The sequence below is a fragment of the Cervus elaphus genome, chromosome 23 (genome assembly GCF_910594005.1).
Source record: "Cervus elaphus chromosome 23, mCerEla1.1, whole genome shotgun sequence".
Classification (NCBI taxonomy): domain Eukaryota; kingdom Metazoa; phylum Chordata; class Mammalia; order Artiodactyla; family Cervidae; genus Cervus; species Cervus elaphus.
Window position 1 is genome coordinate 2,288,146 of NC_057837.1, and position 19,465 is coordinate 2,307,610.

General features: G+C 41.6%; 1 protein-coding gene across 5 annotated transcripts in view; it reads left to right on the forward strand.

Annotated features, from left to right (window-relative positions):
- The window catches only part of PLCB4 (phospholipase C beta 4), a 452,949-nt gene that overhangs the window by 99,514 nt on the left and 333,970 nt on the right, over positions 1-19,465 (forward strand). The window contains exon 1 of one of the 5 annotated variants that reach the window (XM_043883533.1): positions 16,873-17,385. The exons of 3 other annotated variants lie outside the window; for them this stretch is intronic. The gene's annotated coding sequence lies outside the window, so the exon portion shown is untranslated. Of the gene's footprint in view, positions 1-16,872; positions 17,386-19,465 lie in introns of those variants that run through there. One more of the 5 variants, XM_043883531.1, reaches the window with a different exon arrangement.

Below are 19,465 nucleotides of genomic sequence, written 5' to 3' on the forward strand. Positions count from 1 at the left end.
GGATTCTGCAGACGAGAATAGCAGAGTGGGTTGCCAAGCCTGCCTCCAGGGGATCTTCCAGACCCAGGGATCGAACCATGTCTCCTGCATCGCAGGTGGATTCTTTACCCACTGAGCCACCTGGGAATCCAAAGAGCCTTGTAGTCAAAGGCATTTTTTGTCATTATTTTGTTTGCTTAGGAGCTGCTAGAGTATGTTGAACTACTAACAGACAAACTAAGCTTTGACAGATATACTTAAAAAAAATGTTTTTTTGACTGTATCACATGGCTTATGGGATCTTAATTCCCCCACCAGGGATGGAACCCAAGCCCTTGGCAGTGAAAGCTTAGACTCCTAAACCCTGGACCTCCAGAGAATTCCCACTTTTAAAATTCTTGTACTTTATTTTCAGATTGTGTCTGCATACTTCCTCACTGTCAGCTGAATACCTGTGTTTGGGGGCTGTTCAGGTGGTCCTGTTCTCAGATCCGTTCTTGAGCATCTCCTGCTCTGTTCCCTTTAACAAGGAGCTGCGTTTCCCAGGACCCCTTGCTCTCTGGTGGCCAAGGAGAGACATGAGGTGTCTCGCCGAGCCTCTTTCTGCTTCTCTGCTCCCTCCAGGATAGCAGTGTCTCTCCTGTGGCTTCTGCCCCCAGACCTAGCGGTCTGGCCTGGTCCAGTTCTGTGGGCTGGCCCCAGGCTCTGGGCTCTGTGACACCTCTTTCTTCTGTCAGCTCTCCTGCTCATGACTGCTGGTCTCTGGACTGTTCCTTCTGTGGCCGCTCAGCCATTCCAGTGCTCTGTAACCAGGCTCTTAGCTCGAAAGCTCTGAAGTGGTTTCTGTTTTCTGGTTGTCTTTGACCGATAACTGGAGAGTTGCCTTCTCATGCAACTATTTCTCTCATTCTGATTTGCCTTTTGCAATCTGCTCTGAGGACAACAGCCAGAGTTTATTTTATTTTATGGACATTAATCTGTAAACGTTAACTGAGTGATGTGGAAGTGTTGGTCACTCAGTCATGCCTAACTCTTTGTGACCCCGTGTACTAAGCCTGCCAGGCTCCTCTTTCCATGGAAATTTTCTGCAAGAATACTGGAGTGGGTTGCCATTGTCTTCTCCAGGGGCTCTTTCTGACCCAGGGGATGAACCCAGGTGTCCTGCATTGCAGGCAGATTCTTTACCATCTGACCCACCAGAGAAGTCAGCTGAGTGGTAGAGCAGAATAAGTCTAGAGCCTGGACCCCGGCAGCAGAATGCTTGGGCTCCAGTTCCAGCCAGATCACTCATTCCCTGTGTGGCTGGGCAGCTTTCTTAACCTCTCTGAGACTCACTGTTTTCATATGAAAGATGAAAGTAGTTACAGTACCTATGCTGTCTCTTAAGATCAACACCTATGGAGGGGAAAGGAAGGATGTGGGATTGGGCAGAGGGAGAAGCTTGAGTTGTGATGCAGTCTTAACAGCAGCCCTGGTCAACCCCACAGGGAGCTCTAAAGTGGGTCGAACCTTTATTCACTGATGTTGATCACTGAAGGAGCTTCCGGGGGTGTGCTTGACCTTAGGTGGAGCCGTTTTCTCCAGTGGAGGGCAGTTTTCTGCATTCTGCCGGAGACCTTGGAGTAGCAGGGATGTCAGATCCTCAGACTCCAGGTAGGGTCTGCTCATGGCATCACACTGTCCATGGCATGTCTCCGCATGTGCAGTGTGAGATAGTTAATCCTTGAAAAGGGTGCTGCTTGATGCCTAGTGAAGGCATAACAATCTTGGGAATCATTGTTGGTGGATTAAATGTAGCAGTCTGATGAGTGGACTTTATGATATCTAGTTAGGTATTTGGTGAGTTATTCTTAACTTCCAGTCCATGATCTCATACTGGAGAGTTCAGGTAAAGCTGCGTAAGTGGTCTGTGGGTCAGTAAGTTTCCATGGCTTCTAAACAGACATTATTAAACACATTTATATTCTTATTTTAATGGTAATGTGATGCCTTTGGACTGCAAGGAGATCCAACCAGTCAATCCTAAAGGAGATCAGTCCTGAATATTCTTTGGAAGGACTGATGTTGAAACTGAAGCTCCAACACTTTGGCCACCTGATGTGAAGAACTGACTCACTGGAAAAAACCCTGATGCTGGGAAAGATTGAAGGCAGGAAGAGAAGGGGACGACAGAGGATGGGATGATTGGATGGCATCACTGACTCAATGGACGGTGAGTTTGAGTAAGCTGTGGGAGTTGGTGATGGACAGGGAGGCCTGGAGTGCTGCAGTCCATGGGGTCACAGAGTTGGACATGACTGAGTGACTGAGCTGAACTGAATGTGGTGTCTTTAAATATGACTTGCCTGTAGATTGTTATATCCTTATTTTTTGAAATATTCAGGAATTCCACATCATATTTGATAAGAATTGACACAGCACTCGCTTTTTGAACACTTAAGATGTAGCAACGGGACTAAGCACGCATTATCTCATCACTCCTCAGGACAACTCTCTGGGTGCTGAGATTCCTGCGTGATGGTGAGGACCCGAGGTCAGGGAGGTTAAGCGATCTGCCCGAGGTCACCCAGCCATAAAGTGGCAGCTAAGTGCCCCTGCCAGGGATGCAGCCCTGGACTCATACGCGCCTACGCTTTTAACTACACATTTTTACAATTTATGCAGCAGTAGGGGAAACCTTCTCCTCTGAAAATAACTCTAGCAAAGTGTAGGTGTTGTTTTGGTAGAAACATTTCAGCTGCTGCCATAAAAATCTTCTCCCAAATGGCTCTGTGAGAGCGAAGCTGGGCAGAGTCTGCTTGTGTTTAAGATGCGTGCCTTATGGCTCAGCCACAACACAAATGATTTGTTTTCCTGGCCTTGTTGGCAAAGTGATTTGATTTCTGGATCTCCCTGAAGAAAAAGCCTAAACAAGTAAATTTCTTTGTAATTGGATGTTTAAAGAGGAGCCACATGGGAAAGTCACAATGGGAAGCCAGGTACGTTTTCATCCACTGAGGAATGCAGGGATTGGGGAGGGAGGTAAGTATCAGTACACAGGTCGAATTCACTACGTGGTTTTACTTCCTAGTGTTTGGCAGTTTTTCATCAAGAAATGATTTTTACAATAATCTAAGGCCCTACAAGCTGGGTGTTTAGAAAAGTGGGTGTTTATCATTGTTCTTGGAGAATGGCAGATTAAGTCATGTTTCTTTATATCTTTTTCTGTAGAAAAGTACTTTTTCAAAATTGAGTGTATGGTACTAATGAGAAGTCTAGGAAGCTGTAAGGTCAGAAATTTCTTAAGGTTCTGTGGATTCCAATTTCTTAGACATATCAGGATAGTTTGGGCTATATATAGCAAAAATATAAAGTAACTGTGACATAAAATGTAAAATAACTGTGAAAATTTGTGGGAAAAAAATCATAGGCACTCCATGATTTCATGGTATCATTAAGAGTCCAGGTTCCTGTCGTTCTGTCTCATCCTCCCAATCATGTGGCTTCCACTTTCAAGGTCACTCTGGGGCCAGATTAGTTTTGGCCATCATATCTGCAGTCCAAATGTGCAGCAGAAAGGAGCCCTTTTAGTGTAGGCAGCTTGGTCAGTTTCTGCAACCTTTCTGAATTCCATAAAACACTTGCTTTTGTATTTCACTTGCCAGTACTAACCTAGCTGCAAGAGAGCCTGGAAATGTGATGTTTAGTTGAGCATGTTTGAGGCTGTCTTACTGAGGAAGAAGAGAATAATGGGTATTGAGTGATGATGGACAATTTGTGCCACATTTAGAATTGTAATACATATGTCTCAACTAAAAATTTAGACATGTCATGACATGTTCACATTAAAAGGTGACTTCTGTTGGTTTATGTCATCTGCATAAACCTCAGCGTCTTTTTGGCCTATATATGTGCAGTGTGCTTGGCTCTGGCGCCCTTTACTGGAGGAAGTAGTATTTGAGAAGCACACTTTCTTCATGTCATTCAGTAAATATTGATCAACTGTTGTGTGCCTAGGGGTTACAACATTTCCACATCTGTTTGATCACCTCCTCCACCCCTACACCCCACGTAAAACTTACACCCCATGTAAAACTTACTAACACCTCAAGGAAGTGTCTTACTGTCTTATGGAGCTAGTTTGCTAAGTGTTTATCTGGAGGTGTCATTATAGGGGAAACTTTCATGCCTGGAGTAGGGAGTAAAACAGACTGTGTCTGTATCAGTTGCCTATTGCTGGGTAAAACCCACCTCAAAGTTTAATACTTTAAAACAGTATACTTTTATTATTTCTCATATTAATGCATTGGCTGGGTGGTTCTTGTGGCTTTGGCTGGGGTCACTAGGGGCACATCTGTGTTTAGGGGTTGGTTGTGATATGGCTCTGCTGATCTTGGCTGGACGTGGTCCCTTGTTAGGTTGTAGCTGGGGCTGGCTGGTCAGTTGTTGCCCTGGGATTTCCTCCACATGTTCTCTTCATCTGCAGCTGTCCCAAGCTTCTCATGGAGCTCAGCTAGTTCAGAGAAAGAAGGGAAGTGCATGAGGCCCCTTGAGGCCAAGGCTCCAAATTAACACAGCCTGACTTCTGCCAAAGCAAGTCACAAAATCGGCCCGGATTAAGCTGGAGATCCAAGCTCCATCTCTTGTTGTAAGGAGCTTCCAGGTCACATTGCAAGGGGCCTGGAGAGCTGAAGAAGGAGAGAAATGGGGCCATTTCAGCAGTCAATCTACTGGTTTCCCAGGGAGGAGAAGTTTAGCCTGTGGATGCTTCATCCTTCCTGTACTTTTCTCCTTCCCTCTTTCCACCCAGCACCTCCAGTCAAAATTTCTATTCATTGAACTTCTTGGTAGCTATGGTAATGGAACTAAATCAGTCGTCTGTACCTGCCTCAATGTGATGGAATTCCCAAAGCTCAGTCACCAGCTGATGGGCAAGACTTTGGAGTATATGGGCTCTGCCAAGGGTCCTTTGGTGTTTAATTTTCAGTTTTGTTTCAGGTGTTATAGAGGTGAAGATCTGATGCTATTTCTTTAAATTTTTTATATATTTCTTATTATTATTTTGACTGTGCTGGGTCTTAGTTGCTGTGCAGGCTTTTCTCTGGTTGTGGCGAGCAGGGGCACCCGTCGTGGAGCGTGGGCTTCTCATTGCAGTGGCCTCTCTCGTGAAGCATGGACTCTAGGCTGGGAGGGCTTCAGTAGCTTCAGCTCTTGAGCTCTGGAGAGTCGGCTCAGTACTTGTGGCACACGGGCTTTGTTGTTCTTTGGCTTGTGGGATCTTCCCAGACCGGGGATCAAACCCGTGTCTCCTGCCTTGGCAGGCGGGCTCTTTACCACCGAGCCACTGTGGAAGCCCCTCATACTGTTTCTTGACTGATACATTCTGTGATGTGCAACCCTCTGGATGTGTCCTCATCCATAAAATGGGCACATGGCAATCCTGTCTCAGTGGATTTAAGAAGTCATCTAAAACACACCACCATTGCTCATAATAACTAATGCTGACGTGGGACTAACCCTGTGCTGGGTGCAGTTTTTCACAAACCTGCGAGGTAGGTGCTGTGACCGTCCATTCACAGATGGTGCTACTGGGGCCCAGAAAGTTTCAGTGACAAGTCAGGGTGATGTAGACTGAGGTTTGCACCCAAGCTCCAGCCAGCTGAAGAGTTACCACTGAAGATGGGAGAAAATAAAGGTCTTACTTTGACAGAATTGAGAGGGATGGGAATAGTGACTTAGACTTTTAAAATTAAGTTTGGATTTTTAGTACAGAGCCTGCCCTGACAATTTACATAGCTATTTCTTGCAGGTACATTTGACATTCAGAAGTAATCAGATTGTATTCTCTGTTCTTTGTGGGATTACTGGGCTCTGCGCATCTTGAAGGTTACATCTGCAATCAGCATTAATTTCATTGTTAACTATTTTCCTTCATACTAGTTACCACATTGTTCCTTTTCTGTTTTTCTTCTGTTTTTGAGACTACTTGGGTTTTAGTGGAGATGATAAGTTGTGAGATTAGATGGGACAGCTCAAGTTTATTGTTCAAGAAGCTGTATTATACACAGAGTGAGCTCGGAGCTCGGTTGAACTGTATGGGTCGCTAATCCAGTATCACTGAGCACTGTGCTCTGTTCGTCCCCATTTTAGTCCAAAACGCCTGTTGAACCGGTGTGGGGTGAGGAAGACACAGGGTGTTAAATGGGAGTGATTTCACACTGCATTTTATGATTCACTTAAGGGAGTCGCACTAAACTGCTTGAACAAAGGGAGAAATTCCCCTGGAAGCCAAGGTCAGAGAAAATCATATGAAGAAAAAGACAAATATGTGATGCCCATTTGCTTTTTATTAATGTATTTGTCTTAGTTCCTTTGGGCTGCTGTAACAATATCCTGGGGACTAGGAGACTTATAAACAACGGACATTTATTTCTCATAGTTCTGAGCCTGGAGGTCTGAGATCAGAATGCCAGCTTGCTCAAGGGCGGGCCCTCTCCTGGGTGCAGACCTGTCATTGTATCATTGTGTGGTATAAGGGCTGGTGAACCCTCTGGAACCTCTTTTATAAGAGCAGTGAGCCTGTGCTCCCACTTCATGACCTAAGCACCTCCCAGTCACCCTTCCTTCTAATATCAGCATCTTTGTTGATTCATGGATACCGACGGAACACAAACATTCAGATCATAGCAACATTCAAGCAGATTTTTTACAAGTCATTCATTGCATGTAGAGTGGCTGTAACTTAAACAAAAAGCCCTTTGCTGCAGCAGTATTCAAGAGAACAGCAATTCTGGAGATGTTGCACAATCAGAATGTTAAAATGTTGGTTGGAGGAACCATGAGCCTGGTTGTGACTACATTTTGGTTGGTGTCATGTGGAAAAGGAACGGCAGGCTTTTTTTTTCAATTCTTAGTAATTGAAATATTGGGATTTGTTAAGCAGAGAGGAGAAGAAAGTATAATGGAATTCAGGACACTGCAGTTAATTTTCTGGCTTCTAGAGGATCACATGGGTTTAAAACACTCCTTAATTGACTGCATTTTTAATTAAAGAAAAACAGAAGGAGCTTTTCTTTTCACCTATATAAGAACCCATAAGAAATCTCTTTATCTTATAATTCACAGGTCAGAGGATCAAGTTTGAATAAATACATATTTACCCAGATATATTTATAAAATACCAGTAACAACTAATTTATGTGGAATTCTTGCTGTATGCTGTGTACTATTTTAGTGTTTTACCTGTAATAACCACTTTATCCTCACAATAGCCCCTTGAAAAACTGTCATTATTACTATTTTTATAAATGAAGAAACTAAGGCACAGAGATCTTAAGTAACTTGCCTGAAGTACACAGCGAGGGAGCCGCAGAGCTGATATTCAAATCCAGACCATTTTAGTCGGTGCCCTGCATGTTTCCAAGTGTCGGTTTTTCAGATTCCACCTTCATTCTTTCCGCCATGCTTCTATTCTTCTATTGTTATTTCATATTTTTCATTTTTATTTAACCACAAACATAAATGTATTCTAAGGGCAACCTTAGATCATTACCTTGGAAAATTATCTTGTGCCACAAATTGTTGAGATAGCCAATAAAAGTTAAAAAATGAAAACTAAATAGTGTCCTTCAGTCCTAAGTAGATGCCAGTGCCCGCTAAAACTCGAGTCGGGCCTTCACTGTCCTGAGAGAAAGGGGAGAGAGCGAGCCAAGATGAGAGTGAATCTGAGGACAAAGTAGGGCTCTCTTTAATGTCATCCCAAGGGGTGTGTGTGTGTCTGCGTGTGTGTGGTAGAGAGAGAGAGATGGGTAGCCTACTTTCTTGATTCCATGGGAATCACTTGTCTAAAACATGAAGATGTGGTGCTATCTGCAGAATTAGGGAAAGTGAAGCGGAAGATACCAAGATGAACTCAAGCCTCTTTCAGTTCAGCCTGTCCAGGGAAAGCTATTGTCTAAATTATTAGCCCTAAAGCCACTCAGTAATTCTTCTGGTCCCTAGAAGATCCTTCTAGGTAGCTTTGTGGAAAGGACTGTAGGTAGTTTTGTTTTTTAACCAAAGTTATTATCTATAGAAGAAACTATAATTACCCCTGAATTTTAAACCAAACTACTTAGAAAAGGACCTTACATTATAAATGTCTTCAACCTTGACACATGCCTAGTGGTTTGAAACATGAGAGCCTTAGTCCTCTTTCAGACAGATTTATCTTATCTATATCTATCTATCTATCTATATTGCTCTCCATCATTAATTTAGAGTTGTTATATTTTGATTATGGTAAGAAAAGCAGAAGGGGCTCTTCATCTCCCAGTTTAACCTTAATGATGAAACTCCATGTGTTTTTAAGTAATGAAGAGAGATCTTCCTTTTAATTCACAGGCCTCTTAAAAGCAGTTCATAGACATCATTAAGACTCATCAATGTGAACAATAAATTAATCTGCATCTGAAGCTTTTACTGATTACCTGATCACATAATTTCTACTTATTCTGATTTCATTTTTTGGATTTTTTTACATTATATGAATTCTTAATCAAGATGAATCTATAAGCAGTGCCCTTTTTACACAGGGTGAGAGAATGCTACTTGACAGAAGTTTTAGTGGAAGATGATGAATGAAACCGGCTGCATTTTACGCAGAATCCCTATTTCCGTTTTTAAATATTACAAATATTAAATATGAATGTAGCTGCAAATAGGCAGCATCATGTGGAATATAACTTATGTGGCTGGTAAACTATTTCCTGTTCAGTGTCCCAGTGAACTTTAGAAAACTTCTGAGAGATGTTAGGCCCAGTGAGCTGCTCGGTTTGAGAACAGAGGTGGGCAGCTGGGGGAAGAAAGGGGAACATCTGTCGCACTGAAGCTGCTGTGGGTTTGTATCTCCAAGCGGCAAGCACTCCACTCCAGTTGGGACAGTGTGGGGGGCTGGGGGGGGGGGCTCTGTTCGGTAGCAAAATAGAGACCTGTTCATCTGCAGGTTCAGGTAAGATGATGTGATATGCTTTACCCGATCAGCAAACTGTGGCCAGGGCTGGATTCTAACAGTTCAGCTGGGGTTCGTTTATTTAGATATAATTGATTTACAGTTGTGTTAATTTCTGCTGTGTTAATACAGCCAAGTGATTTTATACATACACATATATATGTATGTATAAAATGGTTTCTCTTAGGAAACTGGACAGAGTTCTGTGCCATCCAGTAGGCCCTTGCTGTTCACCCATTCTATATATAAATGCGTCCATCTGCTAACCCCGGCCTCCCACTCCGTCCCTCCCCAGGCCATCCTCCTTGGCAGCCACTAGCCTGGTCTCTATCTCTGTGCATTTGTTTATTTTCCATAGATAGGTTCATTTGTGTCCTATTTTAAATTCTACGTATAAGTAATATTGTGTGGTATTTATTTGTCTCTTTCTGACTTTCTTAGTGTGGTACTCTCTAGTTGCATCCATGCTGCTACAAATGGCATTATTTCATTCTTATTTAGATGCAGTCTGTGGCTAGGTTTTAGAAACCAGAACTAGCTCTGAAAGTGTGTCCTGGTTTCAGAAATAAGATCAGTGAAGGTCAGGGTAGTTAGAGTCTCAAGGGCATGGACCACATCTGTTTACTCACCAGTGGGCACCCGGCATCTGACAGTACTGGGTGCATGGCAGGCACTCAGGATTTAAGTAACGTGTCAGATCAATTAGGGAACCGAGTTATATTGGGCAGCTGATACTTTGGCATCATAAATCATTTTTGCTTGGTGAGAGGAAACCCTTGCAGAACTGGTGTGTGTGTGTGTGTGTGTGTTTTAGAGCTTTCTGAAGAAATAGAATCAATTTCAGTTTTTGGAACTGAAAAAGAATACAGAGAGTTATCTTGGAGTGAGTTTCTCTGCTTGAAAGAGGTATTTCCAAGCTCTTTTTAGACACAGAGAAAGAGATTATGACTTCTGTCCCTTTCCTTTCTGTCTGTTCAGGAAGAAGGAGCCTGTCCGGATTTAGAACAGAGAGAAGCCATGTGGAAAACATAGTTTTCTTCTAGACTGTGGGTCTCGAGGATTAATAGAACATACTAGGAAATAAGGTTCTTTCTCTTGGGAAATTACTAGCGCTGGCAGCTTGAAATAGCATGAGAAGGCGTTTCAGTGGAGGCAGGTCTTCGGGTAGTGTGCTCGAGAGGGTGTGAACCCGAGGGAGGGAGGCAGAAGGGAAGGCAGAGCTGTGTCGGTGAGGAGCCGAACCAGCGCAGCCTGGGGTGGAAGGCGCCCCGCGTGTTCTCAGCACCTACTGTGTGCCAGGCCACGGGGCGTATGCGTCAGTGTTAACTGTTTTGAGACAGCTGTTATTTTGGTTGTGCTATTTGTCCAAGAGATGCTGTTATCCCCATTTTGCACATAAGGAATCTGAAGTTTATTAGGAAGTCTGTGATTAGTCTAAAGACATGTTAATAGCTAGAACATATAATGCGGCTGAGGTTTGAACCCAGGCCTGTCTGATTCAAAAATTCAAATTCTTTCCCCTGGTGAAGCCATTCCTTGCGTTTCTTACGACTGTATTCTGTATTTAGCAATTATCTCAAGTGGTTCATAGCATTTACCAATTGTAAAGGAAGAGTGCTGTTTTTACAGGGAAGGTGAGGTTGGATTGTGGACTCAGAGTTTGGATTTTCAGCACGTGTGTGTGTGTGTGTGTGTGTGTGTGGAATGGGGGTGTCTGGGTGGTCCAGGTCCTTCATATTCAAAGCATGCTCCCGGGACCAGCCACATCAGCGTCACTTGTGAACTTGTTAAAATGCAGAACCTCAGGCCCCACAGCCAACCTCTAGCACAGTCTGCATTTCTCAGCAAAACTCCGTTGGTGATTTGTGTGCACGTGAAAGCTTGAGAAGCTCTGTGCAGATGACTGTGATGGTTCCCACGCAGCTGTCTGAGAGGCTGGCGTGTCATGTGAAAGCACCTCTAGCTGGTGACAGTCATTGGTTATTATCCCAGTTCACTGAGTACTTGCTATATGCCAGATGATACAGTGTTCTATATAGATTTTCTTACTTGAAAAATTTCACTTACCCTGTGCCGTGGTGATTTTGATCCTGTATTAAATGTGAGAAATCTGAACCATACAGAGGTTAAGTAACTCACCCGAAATTAAAGGACTCTGATGCCAACCCGGGTATGTCACGTCCCAGCTGCATGCTGTCCGGCTTAACTACATACTGGATCACCAGTGTCCGACTGGTGACGATAAGAAAGTTTGAATTATAGCGCAGAGCACTGCCAGCTCACAAATAATGTTTTCTGAACTGTGTTTTACTTTACTGATTCTAAATGGTGAGACAAAACTAAGGGAATCTCTTTTGAATGATATCTGATATTGCTTAAACCATGAGCTGTCTGTTTTTTTTTTTTTCTTGGAGTAGAATAAGTATTTAGAATAAACAAAAGAACCTAGGAGGCATTTTTATTGTTCTCTGAATTCTTTCCTAACTTTAAAGATTAATGGTTATTAATAAGATATGATTCAAAAAAAAAAGATATGATTCAGTAATTCTGATCATATTGACAAACCGCCTTAGTACTGATAATCAGTGATGTAATAAAAGATGTTGAACATGGGTAGCATGAAGAGTTAGAGGAGCATTGCTGAGTATGGAAGTTCATGTGATAGTTTTTGTTGTTTATTTCTCGGTGTAGTCCTTTTTTTGTTTTTGTCAATTTTTGTTTGTTGGTTTTTTGTTTCCCTAGGTGGATGATGTGTGTGGGCTGAAACACTTGCAGTGTTTGTTAGAATGTTATTACCATGCTTTAAAATAATGTTCCCTGCTAATTTGTTCTCTGTTCCCTGGAGTAAGCAGTGAGCTGATTTCAATAGATTTACTGTTTCGTGGGCTTTAAACTTGGTTGGAAGGACCAAGGGCACTACTCTTTTGGTTTTGATCCGTAGACTTTGGGGATAAAAGGGAAGCAAAAAATACAATTTTTGTGTGTTTTGAGGATTTGCAGGAGAGAAAGAACAGAAGGAGGCCGATCTGTCTGAACTGAACATTTGCTTATCGTGTCACAGTAAATGAATATACTAATCCTTTCTTAAATTTCTAGATAATCATAAGTAGATTTAATATATTGTTTAGAGCTGCTAGGAGGAAACATGCTGTAGAAGTATATTGAAGGGCATTGGAAAAGATGGCATTTGCTTTGGAAACAGAACCTTTATTCACATTCACTGGTTCTGTAGTGTTAGTGTTAATATGGTAATAACACTGGTGTGTCTTGCTGGGGTTGCTCATATGGCAGTGTCAACTGTATACACTGCCCGTACTAATAACTGGGGCTTCCCTGGGGGCTCAGACGGTAAAAAATCTGCCTGCAATGCAGGAGACCTGGGTTTGATCTCTGGGTTGGGAAGATCCCCTGGAGAAGGGAAAGTCTACCCACTCCAGTATTCTAGCCTGGAGAATTCCATGTAGTCCATGGGTTCGCAGAGAGTCAGACATGGCGTGACCTTCACTTTCACTTTTCTGGTTGCTCAGAGGTTAAGAATCCACCGGCTAATGCAGGACGCACAAGTTCCATCCTTGGATCGGGAAGATCCTCTGGAGAAGGAAATGGCAACCTGCTTCAGTATTCTTGCCTGGAAAATCCCATGGACAGAGGAGCCTGGAGGTTTTCAGTCCATGCGGTCTCCAAAGAGTCAGACATGACTTAGCAATTAAACAAGAACCAACTGATTTTTTTAAAAAAGCCATTTCTTGTTCTCAGTAAAAATTTTTATATCCTTGCTTTACCCTTCTTAAAAGCTGTTTTGTAAATTCACAGACCTTCCCAGTGGGGTGCTGGCATTTAAAAAGTGGCTCTGAGAAGGGAGAGGGGCACGAAGTTTGGTTCGTATTGTCCACTGGTTCCTGTGGTGTGAATATTCCCACTGTGACTGGAGATAGGAAGAGAGGCACCCAGTTTTTTTCTGTAGGAGGTGCAAGTCATCTCAGCACATCAGTGATATGAGCACCAAGAGGTTTGAAGGGGAAAAAGCAGTTAGAGGGACACAGTGGAGAGAGAGGATTGAAGCACGTAAAAAATAATAAACAGCATAAGATGGGAGGTGGGGGTTCTCTTGAAAGAACTTTAAGTAGAAGTGTCTATTCACTTCCCTGAGACTGTGGATATTTAAAAAATGCTAAATGTGGGGGAAAACATTACTAAAAGTTGGAAATGGCTATAATCCAAAAGACTGAAGAGTATCTACCAAATTTGGTGGTATCTGGAGCAAATCCAGGGAAAATCAAAGCATGTCTCTCTTAAAACCCCTGGAGGCAGAGAGTCTGCCAGAGCAAAGCCTTAGATGGGAGAGAGAGGTCGGAGGCACAGGTGGGTCTCTGCGCGGCAGCCCTTGTTCCTGGTTTGATGTTTCCTTTGTTTCTTGATTATTTAATAACTTCCATGTTTCTTCTTCCTTTTCCTTCTATAATTTAGGTTTATGTTGTGTTTTTTACTTGTTTGTGGTAATAAATTACTATAAATGTGAATAATAATATTAAAAATGATTTATTAAAATTATTTCCATTTATTTTTATTAGTTGGAGGCTAATTACTTTACAATATTGTAGTGGTTTTTGCCATACATCGACATGAATCAGCCATGGATTTACATGTGTTCCCCATCCCGATCCCCCCTCCCACCTCCCTCCCCATCCCATCCCTCTGGGTCTTCCCAGTGCACCAGCCCTGAGCACCTGTCTCATGCTATGTTCATTGATTTATTAACTTTAGACTAGGCCTGTTGGCTCCTAGACATGAAGATTTAAATAAATAGCATATTAGCATTCCTCCCATCTTTTCCTCCAGTCTTCTTGATTATACTACTTATTATTCTTGTATTATTGAGATTTATAATATGTTCTTTTTTTAATAGTTACTGCACCTTTTGTTTTTTCCAGCTTTATTGAAGTGTAATTGACATTCAGATGTAACATTGTGTAAATTTAATGTGTATGAATAGGATGTACAATATATATCGTGAAATGATCCCTATAGTAAGGGTGCTTAGCGCAGTCATCACCTCATAGCATTACCTTTTTAAAGTTGAAATGTAGTTGATTTATGGAGTTGTGTTAGTTTCGCGTGTGCAGCAAGTGAGTTAAATACACGCACACACACACACACTCACGGTGTTGTTCTAGTCACTAAGTCATGTCCGACTGTTTCGCGACCCCATGGACTGTACTCCGCCAGGCTCCTCTGTCCATGGGATTTCACAGGCAAGAATACTACAGCGGGTTGCCATTTCCTTCTCCAGGGGATCTTCCTGACTCAGGGATGCGTTTCCTGCATTGGCAGGCAGATTCTTTACCGTCTGAGCCACAAGGGAAGTCTACAGATGTTTCCTTTATGGGTTATTACAAAATATTGAGTGTTCTTTCCTGTGCTATACAATAGGTCCTTGTTTATGTATAGTAATATGTCACTGTTAATCCCGAACTCTGAATTTATTCCTCCTTCCTCTACCCCACAGCATTACTATTTGTGTGTGTGGTGAGACGATTTATAACATTTTCATTATAGTCTGCATATTATAATTGTTTGACTTCCATTTCATATTTAAATAATTATGTTGCAAAAGCCAGAACAAAAGAAAATGTCAAACCAGGAAGCCTAACAAAATGGAATAATAGAATTAAGATGAACCACGTGGTTATTAGAAACCACAACATAAATGGAATAAACTCATTCATTAGAAGGAAACTGTACTTAGAATATGAGTCATTTAAAACAAAGTGATTACAAGTAAATGTAAACTGAAACAGCAGTGGTTGTAATTAATATGGAAGATGGAGGGAGATTTTACTGTTAAGAGCTTTGGCTGTTGATTTCATGCCTTCTATGGTGTGAACTTTTAAAATAAACTTGTGTGGCTTTCATGATTAATTTTTAAGACATCCCAGTCTGTATCTATTTGTTAGAACAAGACACAGATATATGTTCTTTGTAGGAAACAGTGACACTGTTTAACTTCCTGTTTTTGCTACAGAGCAAGTCCTTAGTAAGTAGTGGCTGAAAGAATATGCACTTAAATATCATGATATGTAGCTTTTTCTTAATCACGATATTTGCTGAGGGGCTGGAGTTTGTATTTTTCTAATATAGCCTTGTGACATGATTTTTTAAATAAGCAGTTGTATTGCTATTTTACAGGTGTCGAAATACCATCTCATGCTTCCTGGATCATTTCTTAATTAAAATAATTTTCTCAACCTATTATAGTTGAGAGAATATTATGCTTATAATTCAGTAGAATCTGGATTCATGAATGAAAGACATAGCTTTTAAATTAAAGGTTAAATATCTTATTAGAAGGATAAGGAGAATAAACCTCATTTTAGAAAGATGGTGATCTTTAAAGGGACATGAGCTGGAAAAACGACTCGTGTGCAGTAGTTCTGGAGTAGTCAGGGCGGATGAGTGAGGGGTCAGTGTGACTTAATTGTTTCAGTGGAGCAGCTGTGAACCGCCCATCTATCCTGAAAACCTGCTTTTCCACCTAAATGAGAACGGAAGGATGTCCTGGCGTTGCTGTATGTGCAGGGCTCTGGGATTTGAGAGGAGAGGAGGTGCTGGACGGGAGAGTTGGGTTCTACGTGTGGTTTGCTGGAGACATCTGACTCAGTTTCCTCCCCTTGAGTCTGCATGTAAAGTGGTTGAAATGTGCACATATGGATGCAGTAGGTACTGGGTTTGGGTGGTGGTTACCCCTCCTTGGTGTTGGGATCTTGGCTGGGGTGCCCTCTCTGTAGGAAATGTTGGCTGAATGTTCATCTCCGAGGCCTGATGTTGAGCTCTGGAGGGCAGATGGGTGAGCTGGTATAACCACGCGCCCACCACAGCAGCTGCAGAGGCCCCAGCAGAAGGTCCAGCTGCTTGAGGGTGCCCCTTGTTTCCCAGCGTAATGGGTGGGGTGAAGGAGATGCCCATGAAATACATGTATAGCCCATTTCTCATATTTCTGTTTGTAAAATATGTTTATTTTATTTATATTGTTTATTTTATAAAATTATAATTTTATTATTATAATAAATAATATATAATTATAATTTAATTAAAATTACAATTAAAATATAATTATATTATTTATATTATATACTGTTTGTTTATATTGAGGAATCCAGAAATTGATCACACTGGAATTTCATAGAGATTAGTACAGATTGGAGGTCGATGGGAAGCTTTGTAATCTAACTGCTTTTCTAAGCGCTTTGAAAAGTCAATCAGTGTCAGGTCTGTTGCATAAAAATGGGCAAGTGAATCTAAAGTTATTAGCACTTCCCAAGTCTGTTTGAAAAAATATAATTCCCTCTGGATGCCCCACAAATAAAGGGTCCCATGGTTAAATAATTGGGATGCAGTGCATAAACCATTTTTTAAAGTAGACAGATGCTGAATATGAGTGTATGAAAAACAGAAATTCTGCTGTATAGGATTCTATTGACATTAGTATAGATTGACCACCCTAAAATTTCACCCTGAAACCTTGGTTTGTGAAGCATTTTACACTCTGGCACATTTTGGGAAAAGCTGTGACCTTTTAAAAAAATTGCCATGCTAGTGCTTGTGGGCAGATAAAGCACAGGACTTGTGTGTGTGTGTATCTTAATTTGATGGAGAATTAAAATCCTCTCGAGATACATTTCTAGAACCAGAGTATCCACATTTTACTATCTGTGCAAGGAGTATAATCTCCAGATCCCACTCGACCTGTTAGTTCTTATCTGTTTTTCTTTCGATCACCACTACTGGTAACTTAAGAGTTTAAAAAGTCTGCTTTCTTTCTTGAATCCTGAAGGTGTTACAGAGGAAAACCGGCAAAGGTGGCGGCCGGATGGGGGAGTTGAAACAAAGACTCTTAGCAGCTCACACATTATCCCAGCTCCTGAGTGCACAGGCAGTTGGGCTTTCCTTTAGGTTTATAGCTTGAGTTTTCATAGCCTTCACTGTAGAGAAATCAAAGACTTACTGGAAGGATGCGTTCTGGTGTAGGATTCAAATTTTCCTGTTCCTGCTGAGAAGCCCTAGCCTCTGGTCGAGTGGCACCTCTCTTGAGCGGGGCACTTACTCATTCACGGGCAGATACTTGGCAAGATGCCGGCCGAAAGCATTTGCTATATTTGTCGTTCTGCTTGCAGTAGTGAAAAGAGTCTTTCTCGGGCACTGTGTCTGGATGTTTTGTTGTGGCTATGGGCACGGTTTGTCCAGCCGCTCACTTTGTGGCCGAGGGCTGGGACGCTGCAGGGAGGGTCCTTACATGTGTTGGCTGTGTGGGGCTTGCCCATGCCGAGTCTCCCTTCTGGAAAGAGTGAGCTTATCCTTGCAGTTCTCAGCCCGCACCAGGCGTGCTCTCAAGATCCTCTTTCTGATCAGGTGAAGTTTACAGCCTGCTCACCGCTTTTCAGGTAAGAGAACATACTGAAAAATGGCTTTATGAGTGGAAGTTAAGGCTTACAAAGGGGAGTCATTTTGATAATTTGTTTCTTTTCTTTTTATAGCTTGAGGTAGGGCTGGCAGTTTTATTTTCCTGGTTCCTGAAGGTAAGCAGGTATAGGTTTATGCAGTGGCAGGAAAAAAAAAAACAAACACTTGAAAATACTTCTCCGTTTTTAAATTTCTTAGACCATTCAGACTTTCATGAAGATTATTTTATTACTGATTTTTTTCTTTAGACTTTCTAATAAGGGAGAAGCCTAAGACAAAATTAAGGCAACAAAGTATATCAGACTCTATCGTTTTATGGTAATTCTGGCCTTATTAGATATAGATTTATGTTGATGTCTTTTTTAAAAAATTTTCTAAACCTGACTGGAACTCACATTTTTCAATGAGGGATTTATTGGTATGATTCAGTTGACTGGTGGGATTTTTGTGTGTCTATCTTTTAGCATTTTACATATTTAAAAAATTAACCACCTATATAGGGGTATATGAGAAATCTCTATCTTCTGCCCAGTTTTGCTTTGAATGTAAACGTATTGGAAAAAATAAAATCTAGCAAAAAAAAAATTAGCCAGTCTCTTGAAAATGTTTTCTGTGACTACCTTAGCATGATGCAGTACATCAGAGAAAGTGTTAAACATTTTTCCATTATGCATAAATTATTACAAAAATGGATTCATTTTTGTTTTTCATAATTAGTAATAAAAGTACGGGACATATTTCAGTGTCATGTTTTGATTGCCTCCTCTTAAAAATTTTATTTTTATCATTACTTTCTTTTTATAAGCAAGTGATACTAGTTTTTATTTATGGCTTTGATACAACATTAACTTTTCTTTTTTTGTGTCACTGTGGCGTGCAGGATCTTAGTTCCCTGACCAGAGATCAAACCTGGGCCCCCTGCAGTGAAAGGGCAGCGTCATAACCACTGGACGCCAGGGAAGTCCTTGATTGCCACTTTTAAAAAAACTATCTTAAGACAGGCACAATGATTATTTTTAAAAATCTCTTCCTAAATAAGAAGAGAGAATGAAAGTATACTTTTTACTTATTGTCTTAGAAATGTACTTACTTATTGTTTTGGAAAGTTGATTGGACAATATGTAAAATACCTGAAATAAAAGTGGAGATCAGTAACTTAAAAGTTGTTCTTTTGTATTTGGTAACCATATTTTTAAAAACCACTCTTCACATAGCTACACATATTTGTAGACAAAGAAGTGATGCTGAAGTATGAAAGTCGCAGTGAGCACAGAGCAGTTGGTTGAAGGCGGCTTTAGAAAAACCTTCGTGTACTTCATTTCGTCAGCTTAGTGTCTTTCAAGAGATGCCATTATAAGAGAAACTGTTAAACCTTTAGTTTCGTATCGACCATGACTAGCCACGGATATTTGAGCTTAAAACAGTTTGTTACGATGACTGAAATAAACAAAACATGGTCTTTAAAATACACTTATTCTAGACAAATGTACACATGATAATGTGAATAAATAAACAACATTCTGTGGCTGTTTTTAAGATCGATAAATAACTCCCAGATGTCTTACAACTGAATGGGGGGCAATAGCCAGAGAGTTCCTCTGATTGTACCCGTTGAAGAGAACATTTTCTACTCTTTTTACAGACAAAAGCAGTTATCAATACATGCAAAGTGATCCCCTCTCCAGAGATGTGTGGGGTATCTCTAGATCCACTGGAGAATATGAAACTTTCCAAAGTGCTCACAGCAGGTTGCATTATCGCGGTAGACTCCGCAGGTGGCAGGGGTCCAGGCAGCTTCCGTTCCTAGGTGGGGGCAAGGTCATTGCATTTCAGGGAGGAAGCGACTGTCAGGGAAACGTGCTGCCAGGAGACAGGAGGTTAAGGCTTCCCGTTGCTCACCTGGTTTCCTGTAGCTGTCCTCTCTGTCTGAGGTTAAAGCTGCTACTTGGGAAGGCTTTGGTCCCTAAGGCTCAGCTACGGACTCCTCGAAAGATCCCACGAGATCACCTGTGGTTTGGTTAAGCAGCAAATTCTAACACAGCAGGTGTGGGCTGCGGCCTG